The sequence below is a fragment of the Lathyrus oleraceus genome, chromosome 2 (assembly GCF_024323335.1).
Source record: "Lathyrus oleraceus cultivar Zhongwan6 chromosome 2, CAAS_Psat_ZW6_1.0, whole genome shotgun sequence".
NCBI lineage: Eukaryota > Viridiplantae > Streptophyta > Magnoliopsida > Fabales > Fabaceae > Lathyrus > Lathyrus oleraceus.
This window is the reverse complement of record NC_066580.1, coordinates 411,300,313-411,325,083: the sequence shown is the minus strand read 5'-3', so window position 1 is coordinate 411,325,083 and position 24,771 is coordinate 411,300,313.

Here is a 24,771-nt window from a genome sequence, read left to right as displayed (position 1 = left end):
CCTTTACCTACCGTTGATTCCATGTCATCTCGGTAGGCGTGTGCTACTCGTTATGAATGGATATTCCCCAAGCGTGTGATTGTAATTGATTATCTGTTTGACTTGATTCTTGATTGTATGTTTTGACTTGCTTCGGCTTGTCCATCACCACACGACACATTCACAAGCATGATTTCATAACACTTACACATGCCATGATATTCTATCCCTGATTTGCATTCTATCTCTGATTCGTATCATATCTGTCATCATTTCCTCACCACTACACTGCATGGTTGAGTTTGTATGAACCGTATTCACCACTATCCTACGTCGATGCTCACGTTTGATTGCATTGCATTATGCATTTATGTGCACCATTATTCTATACGGTCGTACGTTTTGTCTCCGTTATCCTACACAGGCATTTGGCATTTACGTGCACCATTATCCCATATGGTTGCTATGTTTCATCTCCAATATCCTACACGGACATTGCATTTTGTGTGCACTGCTATCCCATGCGGATGCTACATCTTCTCCATTATCCTACACGGATGATCCCATTTGTGTACGCCGTTATTCTATGCGGATGTTACGTTCTTTTATGCTTATCCTACGGCATACAGTGTATTTTGCATGATTATGTATTCCATGATTTGATATAGTTTACATACAATTCACCGCATACAGTATATGGATTATGTTATCATATGTGGATGTCCATGTACTAATTGCACATATTCTATTGCGCATTTCCTTTCTGCATTCGAATATGTATATCCTATTGCATACATCTACACTTCGTGCATATTCTATTGGACCTGTTTGTGATGGCACCTATTCTACTGTGTACATCTTTTCGCATATATTCCATTATGCATTCATCTGTATTACTTGTATGAGCTGTAGTTTGATACAGATGTACACGCTCATCTCTCACATCTTGTATGTGTGCTCCGTGATTCGATACGGTGTTCACGTAATAATTGTGTATACTCCATTATTCTTACTTCTTCTCACGAGCACTATTATCCTATACAGTTGCCATGTTTATTCTACTGCACCCGGTACTCCAGCTCTGTTATCCCATAGGAATTCTGAGACACCAATCATGCACATGTTTCCACACGCATCTTTGCGTTCACTCTACTTTGTTTTCATTTATCCTATGGTTGTCATCCTATGTTTGTTTACCGTGTACGTTCCCTTGATATGGACATTATGCGTATCTATTCACTATGTGCGCTTTATGCGTTTACTTGCTATTTGTTGCATCATCATGCATTGCATTCTGTTTTTTCTTTTCACACCTTTTTGAGGGGAACTACGAGTGCCTTGATCTCTCACTGCACAAAGAGGGTACGTAGGCAGAAAGGTTTGCAACCGCGACAGGCACAATCATGCATTTTTATCGTTTTTTATCATTGATCATTTGCTGTTTATACCATGTTCATGCATTTGCATTTCAGCCTAGTTCTAAGCAAACCAACCCATTTGTATAGACAACCAGAGTGGATCCTATAGAGTACTACGGACGCGTGGGGTACTAATATCTTCTCCTCTTTTAATCGACTCCCTTACCCATCTCTTGGTCGCAAGACCATCAGATTCCCTCTTTTATGTTTGTTCAGTGTTCACTTTCCTTCTTAGGATTAATTACATTTGTGGCGACTTTGTTGTTTGTTTTCTCCTACGCCTTCTTTCGCCTTTATACTATGGATTTTAAAAATCCCGGGAGCGAAAATGGGGACCTACAGGGGCTCCCTCACCTAACTTTCCTTGAAAAAGGGTTTTGAAACTTCAAACCTTTCATGCCTTGCCTGCTCTTGATAGAGCATCTTCAGGTGTTCGATCATATCGAACGCTGTTATGTTCTCATGTTGCTTTTGCAACTCTGAGTTCATGGTAGCTAGCATGAGGCAAGAAGTTTCATTAGCATCATCGACATGCTTCTTATAAGCATCTCTTTCTGCCTTAGGTGCCGAACTAAGAGGCTCCTCTTCAGGAACAGGTTTCTCCAAGACATACAACTTTCTATCATGTTTGAGGACAATCCTCAGATTTCGGTGCCAATCCAAAAAATTTGTCCCAGACAATTTTTCCTTATCAATGATTGATCGCAAAATGTTATTATAGGTGTTTGTTGTCATGGTAATCTACATTAAAAATAATGAAAATATAAGTATCACTAAAATAACATATTTAATTAGGTCTTTAATTAAATATGTTGCCACTATTTTACTCAAAACAATTGACCCTCAACATTTGATTCAGAAAATCCCGTTGGAAGATTTTCTAGTGGGTCGAGATCCACATTTCACTTTGTTTTAAGTCCACGTAGGCAGATTACACAAACCTGGGTTATTTAGGTAAGAACTCCTTCCATATGCATCTAATACAACTCTCAAATATTTTAGTTGGGTGAATCACTCCTTATTCTAATTCATCATATGGATCATTTCCAACTCTTGCTTATAAACATATATAATCTTATTATAATTTGTTTAGTTAAGTTTGACCAATTGTTTTAGCAATTGGATATTACAATTATCCCATCGCACCTTACTAATATAGAACATGCACCTCACATAGGCGAAACCTACATTATTCGATACTAATCTTGATGAGTGCTAAAACTTGGAAAGCATAAACTTAATATTTAATTTGATAGAATTTGAAATTATTCTGATCTCACCGGCTTATTTATCATATAAATCGTCTCTCACATGCATCAACATACAAAAAAAACTGAAAGAATTATGGCCCCTAGCGCAATTGTTCTGCCAAGCCAATGAGAGAACCTAAGATAACCTAATAACGATCTAAGCTTCTCCAAGCAAGATCTTCAAGGTTGTCCTCCTTTGATATTGTATTGTTCTCTTTCTTCATAACATTACATTACATAAAAGAAACTTGTTTTACATACTAGGGAGTGAGATGAGAAAAGAAGTTACATTAAGAGATTAAAAGAGAGGCACGACACGCAGGCCATATTTTAAAATCCCAAAATAAAATAAAGGAAAACTAAGGCCATAAACGATCACCACAAGACAATAATAATAAACACATTATTATTATTATTAATTTAAATCCTGTTAATTAAATCAACCAAATTAAATTTCGGCGACTGATCACACTACGTAGAGTTAGCCGGCGGTTCCGCTGCCCGGTCAACGTACTGTGGTCAAGGGGGAAGCGTCCCCTATGGGGTTGTTAGGGGCAGTGACCCGATGCAAAATTTTAATGAATAATTCATTTGAAATCGACGTCGATTTTCTCATCAACACTTGATAGTTTAAAGCAAAACTCTTGTGCACTCACAACCCTAATCACATAACTCTCTGACAACACAACCCTGTATCGTCATGAACCCTAATGCAGCAATTTCATACCGCCAAACACACCTCGATTGTTAATTCAGTATGATTGATCAACACGTCATTATATCATATATACCGTATTTTGCATCAGAATTACTTATATCATATATATAACTTGATCGATCTCAATTGTGTAACCTATGGACGATCGATGTATTGCTGCTTCACCATACTAACGTCGGATTCTGAAGCATAGTCAACATCGATCATCCAAATCGTACACACATGATGCCAAATTTAATTATTCGTTTGTTATTTAATTCATTTTGTCTTTTAATCGTATTAACACAGAAAATACAGAAAATAAACAGCTATCAGATGCATGGTTTCTTAAGTGGCTCTGATACCACTGAAGAAGAATATTAATCCAAAACACAACGGAATTTAAAATTTTCTCCTTTAGTGATCCTTAGGAATGGGCATGATCAGTGATATAAATCATTACCTCTTGTGGCAATTGAAACCCTTGATGCAGATCTAAGGAGTGATCACAAACGTTGAATGGTGACAACGCCTCTACTCAGTCCACACTAACAAATTCCTTCAATCTCAGTGCTAGCCGCTACGAATGAAGGCTTTGAGTGAGAGAGAGAGAGAGAGAGAGAGAGAGAGAGAGAGAGAGAGAGAAACAAAATTTCATCTAAACAAATGCTTCTACACAAGGGTTCTATTTATAGAACCACTTGTATGAGTTGTAAGCTAAAAATCTCACTTAAGTGTATGTGGACCATATCTTATGATATACCAAGATCACTTAAGCGCGTGGTACCTTACCATATTTCGTATTCTACTTAAGTGCACCGTACCTTATGATGTTCTACAGTTCACTTAAGTGCACAATACCTTACGGTGTTCCTTATTTACTCTATCTCTCATCAATCCGTCCTTTTGTGTGTGACTCTGTAGGTTTTCGCAGCATTGGCAACTATATTAAATCACATATTTAACATAATAAACAATGAGCAGTATCTAGAAACACATCACTGCTACCCAAGACAAGAAAATGTCATGTGATTTGACAAATTCGTTTGTGATAATACTTGTGTGTACAATTACCCTTTTGCCCTTATGTTTATATTGACCACAAGGCATAGACCGTGTCATGCTTGTCTATTTCAATATTGGGCCCTTAGACATTTATCCTGTTACGCAGGATGGGAAAATTCCATCTAGGTCACTCATGTCCCTCAGCATGCTTCGTGGAGTACCCATCAACTATCTTTATGGTCATCCAGTTATGGGCAACATTTGATCAACAATAAAGCGCTCGACTCTACATCTAAGGTCCATAGTGGTTTCAGGTCGAAGGGTGATATACACAAATATCACCATGAGAATAACTTATGACACTTTACATAATATTCTATATAGCATTCTCATAGCGGGTCAATCCAGTATAAATATTACTCCTAATTTTCATACCTATGTTTAAGACTTGATAACTCTTTATCCATGATCATCAGTCTATATACATAGTAGTCTTAATGCTTTAATGTTATCCCACTTTACAATAATGCTCAACTACAGATACTTTAATAATAGTGTCCTTATGTTTAATGGGATCTCATGATTAAGTCACACTTGATACATTAAATGGACTAGCTATTCTAGGGACTTTACTATACAAATATAATAAAGAAAAAGCCTTTTATTATTAATAAATAATTCGATACAAGTGCCAAAAATATTAGCCTCTGGGGCTTACACCAACATAAACTTCCTAAGTTCCTTATCAGTTGCACTTCTTTCTGTTGTCGTGGGATTTACAGAGTCGTCAACATGCATGCTAGGGTTTCTAAGTTCATACCCTTTAAGCCTAGATTCTTCTTCATCAGTATTCTTATCTTTACTAGGAATTATGGGTTCAGAAGACTTACCAGAAGTCTTGATTACTTTTGACATAGACGGTGTAGCTTTCTTCAAAGGAGGGGGATGAACCATGGACAGAGGGGCAACGTCCAAAATCATATTTGCCAGGTTGATCATTTGAAAAGGTGTATTTTCCCTAGATGATGGTGAAGAGGATCCACTTGTTTCAGTTGGGGCGTGCATGTGAATGGGTGAAGAATGTTGAGACATATTGGTAAACGTTTGAGGTAGATGGAATAGGGAAAGGTATTAGAGAGAGAGAGAGAGCCCAAATGATTATAGGAGAGTGAGGCGTTTGAGTGGAAAAGGAAGTGAGGTTTTGTCCAAACGGGTACATAATGAGGTAAGGGGTTTAGGTAAGTGTAGAGGTAAATTCATGACCATTAAGCTATGGATAAACTTAACATCAATAAAACCAGAGTCACCACGACACTTTTATTGTTTCCAAAGGAAAAGGAAAAAGTACGAACAAAACCCAAAGATAAGAAGTTTTCAAATCAAAACTAATAAAATGCCAGAGATTACAGGTAAGGGGGTTGGTTACACAAAGGGAAGGTGTTAGCACCCAAAGTATCCTAGGTACTCCTAGGGAGCCCTTTTTTATGTGTGTGTGTGTTTTTGGTATAAAAGATGTTTGAGAGAGATAGAGTGTGGGGATGAGAAAAGAATTCATTGATTATATTTTAGTGTTTGACAAGACTTTCATACTTTTACCTACGTACCAACATAAAAATGAGGGATCAAAACCTCATAGTTCATGGTAATAATTTCAAAATGAGTGGATTGCTTTTAATCAAAATTTAAGTTAAAAAGAGGCACAAAAGGCCCACAAGTTTGAATGAGTGTTAGTCCTTTTTGTCTTTTGAAATTTTAAGTCAATATGGTTAAGTTCATTTACATGTTTGATTTAAGAAAAGAGTTTAAAAAAGGAAATGGCATAAGGCCAAAGTTTCTAGTTTGCAATAAATTCTAAGTTTTAAAATCAAAAGCAAAGAAAGTTTTTGAAAAGGGGGAGAGATTTTGAAATTTAAGAAATGGGAGGAGATGAAGAGGCTAACCTAAGCATAAAATTAAAAGTTAAGAGTTGAAAAGATATGACCAATGGGATGCAATCCAACAGACAAGAATGTCATATAGAAAACCCATTTCCCCTTTGGACTTTGAATCAAGCAATAATTAGCAAGCAATTAGCAATATGAAGAGCAAGGCATCAAATAAAGATAGCCCCATCCAAGCAAGCAAATCCCATAGCTAACAATCTTCTTTGTCTTCTTATGCACCAGATGAAATACTCCTTGATTAACTCAGAATAAGACATTAGGCATAGGTTCAAAGTAACAGTTGCATCAAGAACAATGTAGCATATGAATTCAAGTAGATCCCAATACTTGCATCAGATGAAAGCTCAAATCACAATAACTTGGTCTCAGAAATATTGGCATTGGCCAAGTCCTTTTGCATATGGAATGTTACCTAATTCTAAGTCCAAAAGCTCAGATCAAACCCAACAGTCCACACAAACATTTTTTAGGGTTTTTGTTGTTTATTAAGTATTTTAAGGTCCTAAGACCAAAAACACAAACAAATATATACAATCACAATATAAGGCTCAAATGAGAAAAGTGAAAATGGCATAACCATAAACAACTTAAATGATATGTAAAATGACAAATGAAATGGTAAATAACTTAAATTTAAATTGCATAAAGTAAATGACTTGAAGAATAAAAATAATATTAATACAAGTTAGTCAAATGTTAGTTGGTTAGATGTTAGTGATGTTTTGCCTTTTAATTGATTAAGTCATTCTTTGGAGAACACTCAACCCTCTATTCACAAGCATGGATCCTTGAACCAAGACATATTCCAAAGGAAGGAAAAAATGCCAAGTTTCGACATAGTACCATGAAAGATGGGAGACTTACAATCTCACTTACTAGAATTTTATGACTTTAGGGTTAAAATTTAGCTCTATGTTAAGCAATCGTAATTGGACTTATGTAGAAGTCACAACTATCTATGGTCGGGAAATAAAAATTTAGGTGCTAATGCATGTTAGAGATTTCATAGGATAAACCAAACTCCTAAAACATACCACACACTAAAATAAAAGGTCAAAAGGATGGACTTATCTCATCCATACTTGTATTGATTCATCTAACACAAGGTTATTGATGAACCAATTAGCCTTAGAATGTTGAGATTTCATTGGTCAATAAAAGGGATGGGGAAGAATGGGATTGAAGATGAAGAGGGAGGAGAGATGAGAGAAACATAAATTGGTCATGGGAGGAATTTTATCAAATTAAAATCATTCATTCATTTTGGGAGATGAAATATACATTTCATCAATCCCCTAAATCCAATGATTTTCACTCAACAAAAGTCAAATCAACCTTGCCAAGACCCAAACACATAGTCAAACATCACAAGTCAATAAAAATGGCTCAACGTAATTTCAATGCAATTAATCAATTAAAAATCAAATTAAATATGCATTTAAATTAAATTTAGTTTGGTCAAAATCTAAAACCTCTTCAAAACACCAAATAAATGGTCAAGAGATTTATCCTAGGTCAAAGGACCTTAGGCAAAAAATTTCATAATTTTTGAAAAGTCAGAAGTATTTTTAAACAATTAATAAATATGCACAAAAGCAATTAATTCATGAAGAATATCAAAATTAATCCAAAAAATAATTTTAATTCATAAAATGGAAGAGGAAAATATTTAAAGATCTTTGGTGATATTCCCATATTTTTTGGATTAAAAATGAAATTAATATGAATTAATCAAAATAAATGGATTAAACATAAAAATCAAAAAATAAAAAAAAACAAGGGCCATCAGATCTTCCTCATTAATTGAGGTGGAAGGTCTGATGGCCAAGAGTGCACGTTCCATAATGGTCCTTAGTCAATGCGCTGCAGGCTTGGAAATATCAATGGACGTTTGAGATTAAAACATTTGAAACAGATCAGATGGCTTGGACATTGCCAATGTACCACCGGAGCCCTAGCTCCGGTGATCACCATCGGTCTGGTTCAGGCTCAACTTCATGAAAAATGAAAAGTGAATGCACTAATTTGAAGGAAAAATGCTCAGGAGCACGAATCTGGCCTCAATTTTCTCCAATTCTAAGTATCTAAAAAGATACAGGGATTTGAATTTTGAGGATCATGAACTGAAATGTTTTGATTTGACCTTAAAGCAACTCAAACTTGTTGCCTACATTGGTGGAACTTCATCCAACCAAAAATTAAAAATAATGGTGAAGAATTGAGGGAGGATCGAAGAGATGAAAAATCTGAAAAATTACCTTCGAGGGAGCTTCAAACTTGCTTGATCTTGATTCTTGTTGTGCTTGGCTTTGTTTCAGAAGCTTGTAGGAAGTGATTAGGATCAAGAAATGGCATGGACTCTTGGAGATTCAATCTCAAAACAAAAGGAGATTTGAAGCTCGATTTTCAAATGAAAACCTTCAATATTATCCTTTAATGGTGAGGGTTTGGATTGCAGGTTAAAAGCTTGGGCATGAGGTCCTTAATTATGAGCAATGAGGGTTGTATTTATAGGCCATGAGATTCATTTCTACACACTTCCAAAAATTGATAATTTGAGTAATTCTCTTTGCATGCTTGTATGGTAGTGTGGTAGGCTCATCAAGTGATGTATTCAGGTCCAAAAATGACTGAGAATCATGCTGAAATCATGTTATGTGGCCATGCATTTGTGTATGAAATGTGGAAGTGAAAATCATCCAAATGGTGCCTCACATTGCACCCATGCCCATGTCCTTCATTTTTAATCCAAATAAGATAATCTTGGAGTTTTTGGAAAGGTGAGATCAAGTGGAACAACTTTAATGTTGAACACTTTTTCATTTGAGGCTTGGATTATGATGAAGTTTGAGGTGGAAGTTTGGGAAATCAAACATATTTGAAAATTCCCAAGTCAAATGTTCACTTCTTCCACCTTGAATAACTTTTTCTATGGACTTCAAATGAAAAAGGTTCCTTCATAAATGTTTTATCTCTTTCAAACCTATTTAATTTGGTCATAAATTTGACCTCATTTGGATTTGGAATGAAGTATTTATGCATTTTAGAAGTTGAGGAAAATCACTTGTTCAATGGTAATGGCCCAAAATGACCTATAATGTTTCTTCTTGGCACATGCATTTTCAAGTTGAATTTGAACTTCCTCCAAACATAAAAGTTGAAATAGACATCTTTAATTGGATTATGGAATTTTAATGGCGTTCATATCATAATAATTGAGCAAAATAGGGTCTTGGGAAGTTGACATCCAAACTAGGGTTCAGACAAAATGACCTATAATCTTTCACCATAAAAAATGACTTTCCAAGAAAACTAGTTCTAGAATTTAACAATAAAGTTATTTTTAATGTGATTTTTAGTAACTTCTCTCTTGGAAATATTTTCATATGACAAAAAGTGTAGGAGACAGGGTCTAGGGAACCCCAGTCTTGACTAGTTGACTTTCTCTGGTCAACCACCACGAACCATCTTGCTAGCTTGACATTATCTTGACTTTTGGGACTCATGGAGGATCATATATGCATAAGATGATGTAATAATAAGTATCCCTTGAAATATTTGATCAATTGTTGAAGGAAATTTTTGAGGAAGTCACACAAGATACCTAGATGAATTAGGGCTTCCAAGGCAAATAAGCTTCAAACTCTTGGTGATTTCTTGTTCAAAATAACATGTGAAGATCATAAGGGTCCATATATGATGATTAGATCCAATGTGAACCATTTCTTGATTGAACTCCTTGCACTAAGGGTCTCAAACCCTAGATATGAGCTTGATGGGGCATGGGTGAGCAGACACACTGCCTACAAAAGAGTTAAACTACACATTGACATATTTTTGGTATTTTGGTTAGTAAATAATGAAAAAGAAAGTATGGTACAATCAAAAATGCTTGGTGATCTCTCCCAATTGCAAACCCAATGAATGAGGGGTGAGGAGGCTACCAAGGTGTGATCCCAAAGCTAATGCATATGATGAGATAGCATAAGGGAGCTTAGGGTCAAAACTAGGGTCTTACAGTAAGCATGTCTAGTGTAATGATGAGAGATATTCTCTTGTCTGACACACTTAATTAGTTGTAATTGTTATAAATGCTCATTAACACAAATCCTAGGTGCCCCTCTTAATTTTTCCAAATTGGTTTGTATCCAAGGCTTTGGTAAAAATATCTGGAAGTTGATTCTCCGTGCTGACATGCTCAAGTGTTATGACTTTGTCTTCAACAAGTTCTCTGATAAAATGATGCATGATGTCAATGTGTTTAGTTCTACTGTGGTGAATAGGATTTTTAGACATATTAATAGCACTCAAGTTGTCACAGAATAATGTCATGACATCTTGTCTGACATAGTATTCTGTCAACATTTGTTTCATCCATATTAGTTGATAGCAGCTACTTCTTGCTGCTATGTACTCAGCTTCAGCAGTGGATAGGAATACGCAATTTTGTTTCTTGCTGAACCATAAAATCAAATTGTTTCGCAAGAAGAAACATCCCCCAGAGGTACGTTTCCTATAATCAGCACTACCATCCAAATCAGCATCACAATATCCAACTAACATAGAGTTTTAATCATGAGAGTACAACATTCCATACTCACTTGTGCCATTCAGATACTTTAGAATCCTCTTTACTTGATTGATGTGACTTACTTTGGGTTCAACTTGATATCTAGTACACACACCAACAGCAAAAGTTATATATGGTCTTCTTGCTATTAGGTATAGAAGGATGCCAATCATACTTCTATATAAGCTTTAGTCAACACTTAAGCCTTTTTCATCTTTAGATAACTTCAAGTGGATAGGTGCAGGAGTTATTTTGTTACTAGAATTCTCCAATCCAAATTTCTTCATAATACTCCTAACATATTTTCTTTGACATAGAAAGATGGAGTCTTCCATCTGTTTGACTTGTAGCCCAAGGAAGTATTTTATTTCTCCTACTAAACTCATTTAAAACTCAGATTGTATTTGTTTGACAAAATGTTGGACCATATCATCTAACATCCCTCTAAACACATGTCATCCACATAGATTTGAGATATCATAAGTTTTCCATCCTTTTCTTTTACAAAGAGGGTTCTATCAATTCCACCCTTTCTATATCCATGATTGATGAGAAACTCAGTCAACCTTTCATACCAAGCTCTTGTGGTTTTCTTTAAACCATAAAGTTCCTTCTTTTATTTGTACACATGATTTGGGAATGTAGGATCAAAAAATCTTTTTGGTTGTTCAACATACACATCTTCATTTAAATATCCATTTAGAAAGGCACTTTTAACATCCATTTGGAACAATTTGAACTTTAAAAGACATGTCATTCCAAGTAATAATCTGATAGACTCCAAGCGAGCAACTAGAGAAAAGGTTTCATCAAAGTCTACTTCTTCCATTTGGGTGTATCCTTGAGAAACAAGTATGGCTTTGTTTCTAGTGACAACCCCTTATTCATCAGACTTGTTCTTGTACATCCATCTAATGACAATGACATTTGTTCCTACAGGTCTAGGAACCAAATCTGACACCTCATTTCTTTTGAATTGACCAAGTTCATCTTGTATAGCATTAATCCAGAACTCATCAATCAAAGCTTCCTTGATATTCTTGGGTTCAAATTTAGAGACAAAACATGCATTTGAAACAACTTCTCTTGATCTGGTGATAATTCCTTCATTTAGATTTCCTATAATGTTTATGGATTTCATCATTACCTTGGTTCTGGAGTTGAAGACTCTGTATGCTCTACTGTTTATAGAGTACCCTAGAAAGATTCCCTCATCACTTTTAGGATCCATCTTTCTCCTCAGCTCACGATTTGCCAGAATATAACATTTACTTCCAAAGACATGGAAATATTTCACAATTGGAATTCTTCCTTTCCATAGTTCATACAATGTGGCAGAAGTCCCAGATGTGATAGTTACTCTATTAAGAATGTAGCAGGAAGCGTTCATGGCTTCAATCCAAAAATGATATGGGAGTTTATTAGCATGCAGCATGACCTTGGCACATTCTTGAATGGTTCTATTTCTATGCTCAACCACACCATTATGTTGTGGGGTGATGGGTGAAGCTAAATCATGACTAATTCCTTTAGAGCTGCAGAATTCCTCAAACTTATTACTCTCAAATTCCTTCCCATGATCACTTCTAATCCTGATAATGCCACAATCCTTCTCTCCTTGAATCTTTTGACAAAGTTCTTTAAACACTTCAAACACTTCTGACTTTTCTTTAATGAAGTTCACCCATGTGAACCTAGAGAAGTCATCAACAACAACATAAGCATACCTCTTTCCTTCTAGACTTTAAACTTGGATAGGTCCCATCAAGTCCATATGAAGTAGCTCCAGAATTTTTGAGGTGGTCATATGTTGAAGCTTCTTATGGGACATCTTTGTTTGTTTCCCAATTTGATATTCACCGCAAATTCTTCCTTCATCAATTTTCAGTTCGGGAATTCCTCTGACTGCTTCCTTTGACATCACCTTCTTCATACCTTTCATACGTAAGTAACCAAGCTTTTGATGCCATAGCTTAGTCTTTTCTTCTTTTGACATTAGGCAAGTGGAGAGACACTCGATTTCTTGAGGAGTCCACAAATAGCAGTTATTTTTTGATCCGGCTCCCTTCATGATAGATTCATCCTTCTCATTTGTTATCATACACTCAGATTTATTGAAGTTTACCTTGAGACCTTCGTCACAGAGTTGGCTAATACTTATAAGATTAGCAGTTAGTCCTTTAACAAATAGAACATCATCTAGACTAGGTAATCTTGAATAGTCCAGCTTACCAATCCCCTTCATTTCTCCTTTTGATCCATCTTCAAAGGTAACATGGCTAGTGGAGTAAGACTTAATATTCACCAAAAATATTCTTGACACCAGTCATGTGTCTAGAGCAGCCACTATCAAAGTATTAGTCCTCTCTAGCAAATTCTTTGAGGGAGGTGTGAGCTATGAGACCTGACATGCCATTTTTGGGAATCCATCTTTTCTTTGGCTTCACCATGGTTTGCTTTCTTCTGAGTTGTGAAGCAGGTTTAGGTTATCCATACAATTTGTAGCAGTAAGGTTTTATATGGCCAAACTTCACACAATTATGACACTTCCATCTTTGGGTCTTGTTTCCTGAGTAAACCGCTTGACACCCTTGTTGAGGTTGGGACATTTGATTTGGCATGTTTCATTCCAGTTGTCTTTTGGGTGGAACAAAGTTCATTACATGGCCTTTTCCTTTGTTCATTCCTCCTTGATAATCATAGCCTAAGCCTTGAACATTTCCAGCATTCTTACCAGTTTGAAGAATTTCATCCAGTACATCTGAATTGTTGTTAAGCATTCTTACAGACTTAGTCATATTGTCAATTCTTGAATTGAGCAATACAACTTCCTCCTTCAGATTAGAGATGGTAGAGAGATGCTCCACTTTCTCATCCTGTAGTTGAGCAATAGTTTTCTTTTGATCTTATCCTAGTTTACAGACTTCTTCACTTCTGAGGTACGATTCTTTGTAGGATTCAGCAAGTTCTTCAAAGGTTAGTTCTTCACAGTCAGAGTCTTCATTTGAGTTACAAATTCCATTCAGGGCAGTAACCTATTTGGTAGGTTCCACTTCAGGATCACTTTCAGAATCATCTTCTGACCAAGAGACACACATACCCTTCTTCTTATTTTTGAGAAATGTGGGGCATTCAACCCTTATATGACCAAACCGTTCACATCCATGGAACTATATTCCTTTTCCTTGGTTATTTTTTTCTTCAGTTTTAGGCCTTCTACCCAAATCCGGATTTTGGGAGATGTCGAATGACTTTTTCTTGACATTAGCTCTTGTCTTCCAGTCCATCTTCTTCATCACTTTGTTGAATTGTCTCCCAAGTAAGACAATGGCATTAGATATCCCTTCATCCGTATCCAGGTCATGTTCATCTTCGAGGTCTTCAATATTGGAAACAAATGCTATGCTTTTCTTCTTTTTTGACTTTTCATTGATTCCTAGTTCAAAAGTTTGAAGAGATCCCATCAGTTCATCAACTTTCATGTTGTTGGTATCTTGAGCTTCTTCAATGGTAGTAACCTTCATGTCAAATCTCTTTGGAAGAGACCTGAGGATTTTTTTGACCAGCTTGGCTTCTGACATCTTCTCCCCTATAGCACTTAAGGAATTGGTTATCTCAATGATATTCATGTGAAAGTCATGAATGCTCTCATCCTCCTTCATTCTTAAATTCTCAAACTTGGTGGTCATAATTTGAAGTCTTAAAATCATAACCTTAGAGGTTCCTTCATGAGCAGTCTTCAAGATCTCCCAAGCATTTTTAACATCAATGTAGTTGTTTATTAGTCTAAAGATGTTCTTGTCCACTCCATTGAAAAGAGCATTCAAAGCTTTGGAGTTTGCCTAAGATAATTTGTCATCTTCATCATCCCAATCTTCCTCAGGTTTCAACTCTTCAGTGATCTTGCCATCTTTGTCTCTAATAATTGGCTGATCCCATCCTTTGACCATAAATTTCCAAGCCTTGTTGTCCATGGATTTGATAAAATCCACCATACGTGTTTTCTAGTAGTCATAGTTATTTCCATCAAGAATGGATGGTCTATTCACAAAGCATCATTCCTTGTCCATTGCACTAGAAAGTATCTTCCCTAAATCTCACCCAGAAATAGGGCAGGATGCCTGCTATGATACCAATTGAAATTCTGGTATGCATATATCAGATGTCATATGAGATGTCAAGACACTGATATCTGATTAATAACAGGACAACATAAATATAGAGGAACATAAAATAATAAAACACACAAAGTTGTTAACCCAGTTCGGTGTACAACAACACTTACATCTGGGGGCTACTAAGCCAGGGAGGAAATTCACTAAATATTATTAGTTTGTAGGCCTTCTGCAAACTATCTCCAATTTACAGTTGACACCCTAATCACTATCCGTGCTTAACTTCTACCTAAGACTCTCCTAGGTGTGATACCCTTATCACCTTCCTATCAATCACAACAGTGATGCTTAAACAATTTAAAGAAATTCAGAAGTCACACTTCACAAACACAGAACCTCTCAATGCTTAAAATCATATGAGTGCTTGACAATGCTTACAACCAATCAACACAGTCCTACTCATATATCAAGAAGATATTTGAGAGGCTCACAAATAACACAAACACTCAAACCCTAATACGGTCAACTTTGCTCTCTTCTTCGTATCCAATTAGGTTTTGATACATTTTATTTATAGCCATATAATGCATTGGATTTGGGCCTTGTATCCACGAGCACCAGCTGCACAACATTAGGTTATCAATCAAAAGTTTCCTAAAATGTATTAACATTTAGGGAACAAAATCGGTTAACCATAATTCGAATCTTTGATTCCTCAATCACGAACATCACAAGGGAATTCTTAATATTCCGAAAATATTATGTAGACATTTAACCCTACAAACATTACCAAGTGTAAAACTTGTTTCAGACAAGATGTCACAACCACATGTTAGGACATCTTGTTCAACAAGTCGCAGCTAAGTTAGTTTTACCAAAATTATTGCCAATCAGAACAACAAGGAATTAACAGTAAGGAAGAATTGAGATTTACTATAGGTGAAAAGGAAACATTAGGAACATGGGCTCTCAAAGATCTCTTCTTGGGTCTTTTTTTCTTGACAGATAAAGGCCCATTGATCGGAAAAATAGCAAGTGTAATATTTTTCCTTTTATACTAATAAAGGGGAAATTCCCCGAATGTCGATCTCAAGGACTGCACGTTAATATCAATTTCAGGTAATCGTTCAATTAAACAAAAACTAGTGTTGGAGGTATTAGATTCAGATTTATAAAAATAAAGGCAAAGGAAATTAATACTGTAAAATAAGGGTTTGCAAGGGAAGAGGAACAATGCCAGGGAAGGTGCATAATTTATCCCTGTAACAACTATGAGTCACTATTGCATCAACAAATATCAATTACTACTAGTTCTCAAGGGTATTTTCTCCCAAGTCCTTGGTGAGAAAACCTTTAATCATTCAACCCTAACTTCTATGTCCATAGGAAATTATCGGTGAAATTAAGCCTTATTATATTAAGAATGATCTGGTTCATACAAGGTATCCCTAGTCCTAGGTGATATCTACTGCAGAGTAATCTTATGAAAACCTTACCAATGGCAGTCTATCCTAATTGATAACCATACAATAATCTCAATTGGTTCGAAAGAGAAAACATTAAACACATCAAAAGATTACCCTAATTATGAAAAACAATATTATTAATGCAATCGTAAACTCAAAGTCATTACAGATCTAAATCAGGGACACCCCCTAGCATTGGCGGGTTTATCTACTCATATTGTTCAAAACAGATTCAAGGTGAAAAATACACATTACAAGTAATTGGATGACTTAAATCTTCAATTACTTCTGCTCATGAAACTCTTTCTCTCTCCGAATTCCTTGATCTCTGTAATTCTCAATCGTATGACAATTATCTGTGCTTTGTTTTCTCCTCGTCCAAAAGTGTCTTCTTCTCTCGTAGAAACTCTCCTAAAATAGTAAAAATTCCTTGGCAATGGTTGGACATCCCTAAAATGTCGTTGATTCTCAAGCCCGGGTAAAAAGCCCAAAAATTGGACGATTTTGCGCCTGGGATGACACAGGTGGTCGTGTCATCTCCTTGCCTTGATTCTTATCTCTGGCTTCATCCCAGGTGGCTTGACATAGGTTGTGTTAGCTGACACGGGTGGCCGTGTCAGACCCCTGTCTTGGCCACCTCTTGTACTTGATTTGATGTCATCCTGACACGGCCCGTGTCAGGTGACATGGGTGGCCGTGTCAGGCCTCCTGTACTGATAAATATCCTTTCCACGAATGTCGTAACCCTCGACTTTCTTGAATTGAGTTTGTTGGATCTTCTACATGGACCTGGAGTTAATAAACACAGACAATCAAAGCATAAAATCCCAAAAACACGAAATAAAACTAAAAAAATGATAAAATGCTTAAATAACTTACAGAACTGAACACTAACTTAAAGGTGATATAATGCACACAAAGTATTCCATAATCCTTAGTTTCTTGTGAATAAGTAATGAAAACATAGTGAAAATGGTGACCGATCACAACCCTAAACTTATCTCATTACTTCTACTCAAGTAATGTTCTAACCGACAAAGAGTGTCGCTTCCCAAAACTAAATTCTTACTAAAATACTGCTGAGATCTTTTGCCACACGCCTTCACGCTCCCTTTCATAGTCTCTGCTTTTCCTTATTGGTTTTCCACTGCACTTCAACATCGACGCACTGCTTCACCTGTCAGCTTATATCACACTCACCAATTCTCTCAGGTTAAAATGTTTACACTCACATTTCAGAATATGCAATATTGAATCATAAATTTGACTAGTTTCTCCTTTCGTATCAATTACACACAACACACACTTTTTGAGGTCTTTCGGGTTGTAACGGATCTTGGATTACGGTGGGGTAAATACAAACAAAAGGGAAAAAAAGTGTTTTCGGTTCAGAGCCAATATTATTCTTTTCACTGTGTTTGTTCTACATCTCATTTCCACTTCTTTTCTTTTTCAGTTATTTTACTCAGTTCTTCTCTTTTCTTTTTTTCCCAACTGAGTGTTTCTCATTCCCTGAGTGTTTTTCTCGTTCCATCGAATTTCTTTTATTTTTCTCTTTTGTTTTCTTTTTTTTTTCGATGGTCGTTTTTCTTAATCTTATTCCGCACTCACATTACTTTCAGATACTTACGGGGTTGCCCCAAACTTAGAATTTAACACAACTTAAAGAACATAACATTTTCTCTGAATAGGGAAAGAAAGTGTTTGGGCCGCAGATTTCATTCATGTGGTTATACATACAAACAAAGGTTACAGGCTCAAACGGGGTTAACAAGGGATAATATTAAAGGGATGGCTAGAAAGGCTCGGGGATATTATTCAAACAATATGCCTCAGTGTGTGTATATATGTAGTGATATTCCCAGAGAACCTACGCAAAGTCGGAGTGATAAAGACATACCTGAATATCGCTCATGATGACAAATATGTTTGGATTTCTATGCACTTACCATGTTAGGTAAAGCTTGACAGCATACATAGTATTTCTAGTATGGTGTGGCTTCTTACTTAACTCGGAATGCACAGGGAACCTATGTTAGTCGAGCTTGAGAAGTTGCGTCTGATCTTTTCTTCAGCAGTATCAACTTTTTAGGAAGATCCTTCACAACAAGTAATAGTAAGTGGAGTGATCATTTCATCCACTACCACTAATGGTCATCACCTAATCCAACAATAACACCAAGAACCTGAAATACATGCACCAAATCATACCCAACAGAAAAAATAAACCAAATTCAAAATAGTAAAAAATTGGAAATAAAAAAAAAACATAAAACAAAAAGCATAATTAAACCTCCCCCACACTGGAACTAAACATTGGCCTTAATGTTTTAGAACAAGATAGAAGGAGGGTGACTCACAGTGCCCTACTGAGGAGGTTGGGGCGAAAAGTGCAACATCAACTGTCGCATCATCAGGTTCATCTTATCCAAAACTGCCCCTTGTCGAGCCTGCTCGATGCCTTGTCCTAATTGCCCGGTCCTTAGGTCACCGAGCTCGGTTTGTACCCGTGCCCACTGGTTGTGATTCATAGATGATAACCTAGTGCTCTATTTGGATGGCTCTTGGGGAGGAGGTACAAACGGCTCTTGATGCTGCTCGTCTTCATTCATTTGTTCACCTGCAACCAGATTTTCAGCATTATAGCCTTCCTCTTGTTGGATGTGAGCTGCCATATCAATTTTTGTCTTACCTGCCACCGGGGTGTCTTCAAGCAAAACCGTATGACAACCGAAATGTTCAGCAATCTAGGTAATCATGCCCCCAACAGAAATACCATCGGAGTCCGCCCGGCCAACTCTCCCTAAGTAATCAGCTGCAAAGGCAGCAACATTAATGGCCTGATTTTGTGCCATTGAGTACAGGAAGAACAACTCTTGATGAGTTGCCACGCCCGTACTGTCACTCCGTTCAAACAGAGTATACACCAGACCTTTTAGGGCATAGCAGAAGCGCGGGTTCTAGATGCCAGAGGCTTTTGCACCCTTGGAGGTGTAATCAATCCTCCTTGTAATAGAAATCCAGAAATCTTGTGGAGAAAACCCTTCAGGGATCGCACCAGGTCCGTACAGTGGGAGTCAGAGGATACCAGCCAACTCCTCAACTGATGGCTCATGATAATTATTAAAAAGGCGGAATCGGAGAGTACCATAGTAATGCCTCGTCGTGTTAATCCACCACTTCTCCTGTTGGAATTCAAGTGTGCTCAAAAATTCAAGTGTGATGCGCTCATAGGTTGGCGCTTCGAGACTCATGAATTCCAACATACCCATCACATGGAACATCCTGTCAACTTTAATATTCAAGCCTAAATCATGAAGGGTTTGTTCGCATATATACTTGGTGGTGTCGCAACCTAAAAAAGGAATGCGAAAAAAACAACCGGTGAAAAAAGCAATGACAGAAGAGTCGCCACCGTGCGTTATTTATCCCAAAAGAGGGAAAGGAAACGCTCGAAGTAAACCTGGAGAAAGGAAAGGAAAAGACAAGGTCTCGCAACCAAATCTTGGGTTCGGGAGTCGATTATGCGAAGGGAAGGTATTAGCACCCCTACACATCCGTAGTACTCTACGGGATCCACTCTTGTTGTTCTTGTCTAAAGAGTGTGGGTTTATCTCATGTACTATTTACCAAAAGAGGGGTCAAAAGAAAATGACTCGCACGGATGTCGCATCCACTGCATACGTATCTCATCTGAATATGAGAATCAGAGTCTTCGTAGCTCGGCTACCTATGGGTTAAAGAGGAGTGTGCTCTCTAAGACATCGCGTCTTATGCCTACGTATCTCATCTGGAATAAGAATCAGAGCAAGCCTTAGTTCGGCTACCTATTTTTGTTTTGTGTTTTTTAGGTGAACGACGTTACTACGCAATCTACCGGATGCTCGACCTTTGGAGACTTACTCGCCTGTAGTAGAAGGAGTCAACGTGTTCTTAGGAGAAGAAAAATCAATGAGTTTGTTTGTGTTTTAGGAATGCTCATGCAAAAAAGGAAGTCCTAGACGAAGGAACCGTGCTACCTTAATTGACATGCAAACAAGAGACTATACGAAGCCTAGCAAACCTATGTGGAGACGATCACACCATACAAAACAAACATGCATAAAGTAAACATGCCAACAAGGGGGCTCAATCATACGTGGGTAGGGCTTTAGTCAAGAGGGGTCATATCAACCTCGACAAACAAGCCATGGAAGGGTAATCAAACGGGCTCTTAACCACTGACACTGAACGTCAGGATGAGCAGATCAAAAGGGTAATGAGGATAAGACCTCATAGCTCTTAACCTTGGACAGGGTGAGCTCATGACAAAAAGTGGGGATTCAGGAAGATGGAACCTTCTCCACTGACGACCGGACAAAAGATCTTGGGCTTTGGTTCTGAAGCATCGACATGTAGTGCGAGCATAAAGAACGACACACTGAATAACGGGGGATTGACTACTAATCCCTTTTATCCGTCAATTGCCTCTTCATGGAGGTTTTTAGCACTGGTGCCTCTTCTTGGAGGTCTTTGGGCACAAAAGTAAACACACGAAAACATTGCCTCCTATCGAGGTCTTCCAGCTAAGGAAGCGGTAAAATGCGGGAAAGATAAAGGGATCAAGAGATCTACCACACGGATAAAAATCCAAAGTAACAGCAACTAAAGAAATAAGAAACCCGGAGATCTCTCAGGCTAGCACCATCAAAGAAAACAAGTCAGCAAAGCAATCAGAATAAATCTCCAAATGGTATCCCACAAATAAAGTGGAATACCAAGCAAGCTATCTCTTCAAGAGTCATGTGAGCCCTCACAAAAACTCAACAAACAAGTTAGAATAACAAGATGGGGTGCAATCAAGAGTTGCACCAAACAGAAGGATCATAGCAACCACATGAATCATGATGTTAAAGTTCACAAAAAGCTCACAAAAAGCAATCAAGGATAGGAGGCCTAAGCCTCTTGTCAAACAAATGCATCAAAAGGGTATCAAAACTCAAAGTCAGGGGGCAAGGATCCACACATCAAGACATGACATACATACTAAAACATGTGCCCGGATGCAATAGAAAACATGTCATAACAAACACAGAACAAATTAGAGAGCAAACAGAAAAAGCAGCTACTGTCGCGATCGCTACTGTTTCGCTTAGCGAAGCTTCGCTGCAGGCTCGCCTAGCGATGGGCTAGCGAATGCCTACGGGTTCTGGATTCTCCATTGATAATAGTACAATTTCAGAGACCCCAAACCCCATGGTATCCATCTCAGCAACGAAGGGATTAAACATTCAAGGCATTGTTCTACACATTCATACACATCTAAACCCACATGCAAAACCTAACGATACCCACTCTTCCAAATTCAACCATAATACCTCATACATTCAGAAATTTCAAATTGAAAGCATAAAGTAATGGAAATAGGGCAAACCTGATAGGAGAGATCGATTGAAATTGAATTGCACTGTTGGGTTTGCAGAGCAATATTAGGGTTTATGTGAGATGGAATTGATAAAGGTGATTTCGTGCCAGTGAGTTCTTCAGAGTGTATGGAGGCTGCCTGAATTTATCTAGGGTTCTTCTAGGTCCTGTTCTTCTGAATCTTTTTAGAATTTATACTGATTTTCGTGGCTTTGTGGGCTCAAATGAGAGAGGTCCAAGTCCAAGATTTTTCTGTTATATTTTTAAAACGCGTGGGCTTCGCCTAGCGAAGAATCTGCTCGCCTAGCGAGCATGACAGTTCAGACTCTAGTGGCTCGCTAGGCGAACCATTCTGCTCGCCTAGCGAGCATGACAGTTCAAGTCATCTTTCTAAATTTGTAACCTGTGCGCTGGACCTTTGTTCCTTCAAGAGTAATATGTCGAATGATGAATAGGCCTCATTTGAACATGTTGGAAGTAACTCAAGTCATCCTCTAGCCATTTGACTCTCAGTTGACCAACAAGTGACTTTCGATTTCACAATTGAATTTTGAACTGTACTGAGCCTGTTAAGCTTGATCTTTTGAAGAAAACTTCTGAAAATGAAACCAATTGACTTGGATGATATCCAAGCTTCTTGGAAGATGAACTCTTGGAGCTAATTCTGATTGACATGATGAAATGCAATATGAAATGTTAAATGACCTAAAATGAATGCATGAATGAGGAGGGCAAATTTGAGGTGCTACAGGTGGGGGTTAACTTCCTCTTTCTATGAATGGCGTACCATTGCTCCTACTCTAGATTGTCAAATATAATGTTGTGTAGGTTCGAATTCTGGCTACTCCTCTTTCGTGGCCTCGAGGTCTCGGCCATTTGTTACTTACCTTGAACAATCCTCCTTAGGGGTATTTCCGTACTTGCAAAAAAATAAGAGAAGTTCGAAATTGGAATTAGAAAACAAACGGACATCGTGGGTGTGATGAGGGCGAAAAATGGAGAAGGATTCGTGAAGGGAGATTGTGATTTGGGTTTGTTGTGGTGGTAAATAAGGAAGCTTTTTAGTGGGGTTTTAACGGAAGGTTAGGGTTTTTGAGAGAGAGATGGTAGAGAAGATGATATTGGTGAGAGATAATAAGTGGAGAGTGAATGAAATCAGATTTTCGGAAAGGGTTAAGTGATGTAATGAGTGGTTATTGGGTTTTAATGAGGGATAAGGCCCAACCAATGTCCAAAAAATTTCAAAAATTTCAAATTCGTGGTCCTGACATGGGCCTATCAGCTGACACGGGCGGTCGTGTTAGGCTGTTGTAACTCAACATCTTAGTGCATGGTCTTCAGTGGTCTTGACACATGCCGTGTCAGTTGACACGGGCGGCCGTGTCAAGATTCTACCAATGTTGATTTGTCATCCTTTTCTTTAGTGCTCCTGACACGGGCCGTGTCAAGCACCACGGTCGGCCGTGTTAGGTGCCTAGAATTCTCAATTTGCAAGCTTTTGTCGTGGTCCTGACACGGGCTATGTCAGCTGACACAGGCGGCCGTGTCAGGCTGCTGGTTTCTCCTCAAGAAGTTTTTCTTTCTTATTTTCATCTACGGTTTATCTTCCGGTACAACTTCCACATTTATGTGATTGCCTCCGCCCTTTTATGCAAGGCAATGTGTAAACCTAAAGTAACAAACAAACACAGACAATAATTAGAAATAAAAATGTGTGGGTTGCCTCCCACGAAGAGCTTCATTTAATATCGCATGGCTCAATGGTTTACCACACTATCTGTGTGGATAAACATTCTTTACCAGGCCAATTCCTCGTCCTTGAGGATAAGGCTTCTGCTTATTTCCTTTTGCGTTTGGACTGAAACATAGAATTGGAGTTGCTAATGGAAGTGGTGATACTTCAGAAGGCCTTCTTGTATCTTTCTCTGATGTTGGTACATTATTTTGCCTTCTCACCTCTGTCCTTCTCAAGCCTACTTGATAATGATGTTCTTTTTCTACCCTTGGCTCCCTATTTCTAACAGTATTCAACGTTATTTCCTCATCATAAACTTTTAGAGTTAACGTTCCCTGGTCCATATCGATATTAGATCGACTTGTCTGCATGAAAGTTCGACCAAGAATGATGGGTGTCCCTTCTTCTTCAAGTATGTCTAGGATCACAAAATCAACAGGAAAACTCAAGTCCTCTATTTTCACCTGTACGTATTTTTCTATACCATATGCATCCTTTCTTGAGTGATCCGCGAACTTCATATTTGTATTTGTATCACTGACATTTTTAATACCCAACTTGTGATATATTGATAATGGCATCAAACTCATACTAGTTCCCGAATCAATTAGTACCTTTCTGAAAGTTCTCTCTTTTATTATGCATGATACTGTTACCGTTCCAGGATCCTTCTGTTTGTTTGGAATTTTCTGACCCAGTGAATTTGCACTACACTTTTCCTTCAAGGGTACCGGTTCTTGTACTGTTGGTTTCTTTTTGGCCATTACCTCTTCCATGAATTCTTTGTACATGGGCATTCGCTCGAGTGCTTCAAACAAAGATATATTACTCGCTATCTTTTTGAACATTGTCATGAATTTCTCAAAGTATGACTCTCTTGGATCCTTCTTTGTCACTCTCTGAAGGTAGGGTAACTTAATCACCGGTTTAGTATCTCTTTTATTTTTCTCTTCAGTTGGCTTGCCAGGTGACTTTTTCATCTTTAGTGGCCCTCTCACTTTTCGTCGTGACAATGTTAACATTCTCATGATTTCTTGGATTTTAAACTGTTTCACTTGGTAAGGAACCTGGTGTTCGAGAACTTTATATTTGTTGTACTACCTGACCCAGTTGAACTTCAAGATTTTTTATAGAGGCGGTGGTGTTTTTATGATTGTTTCTAGTCTCTCCTTGCAGTTTCATATTTTGAG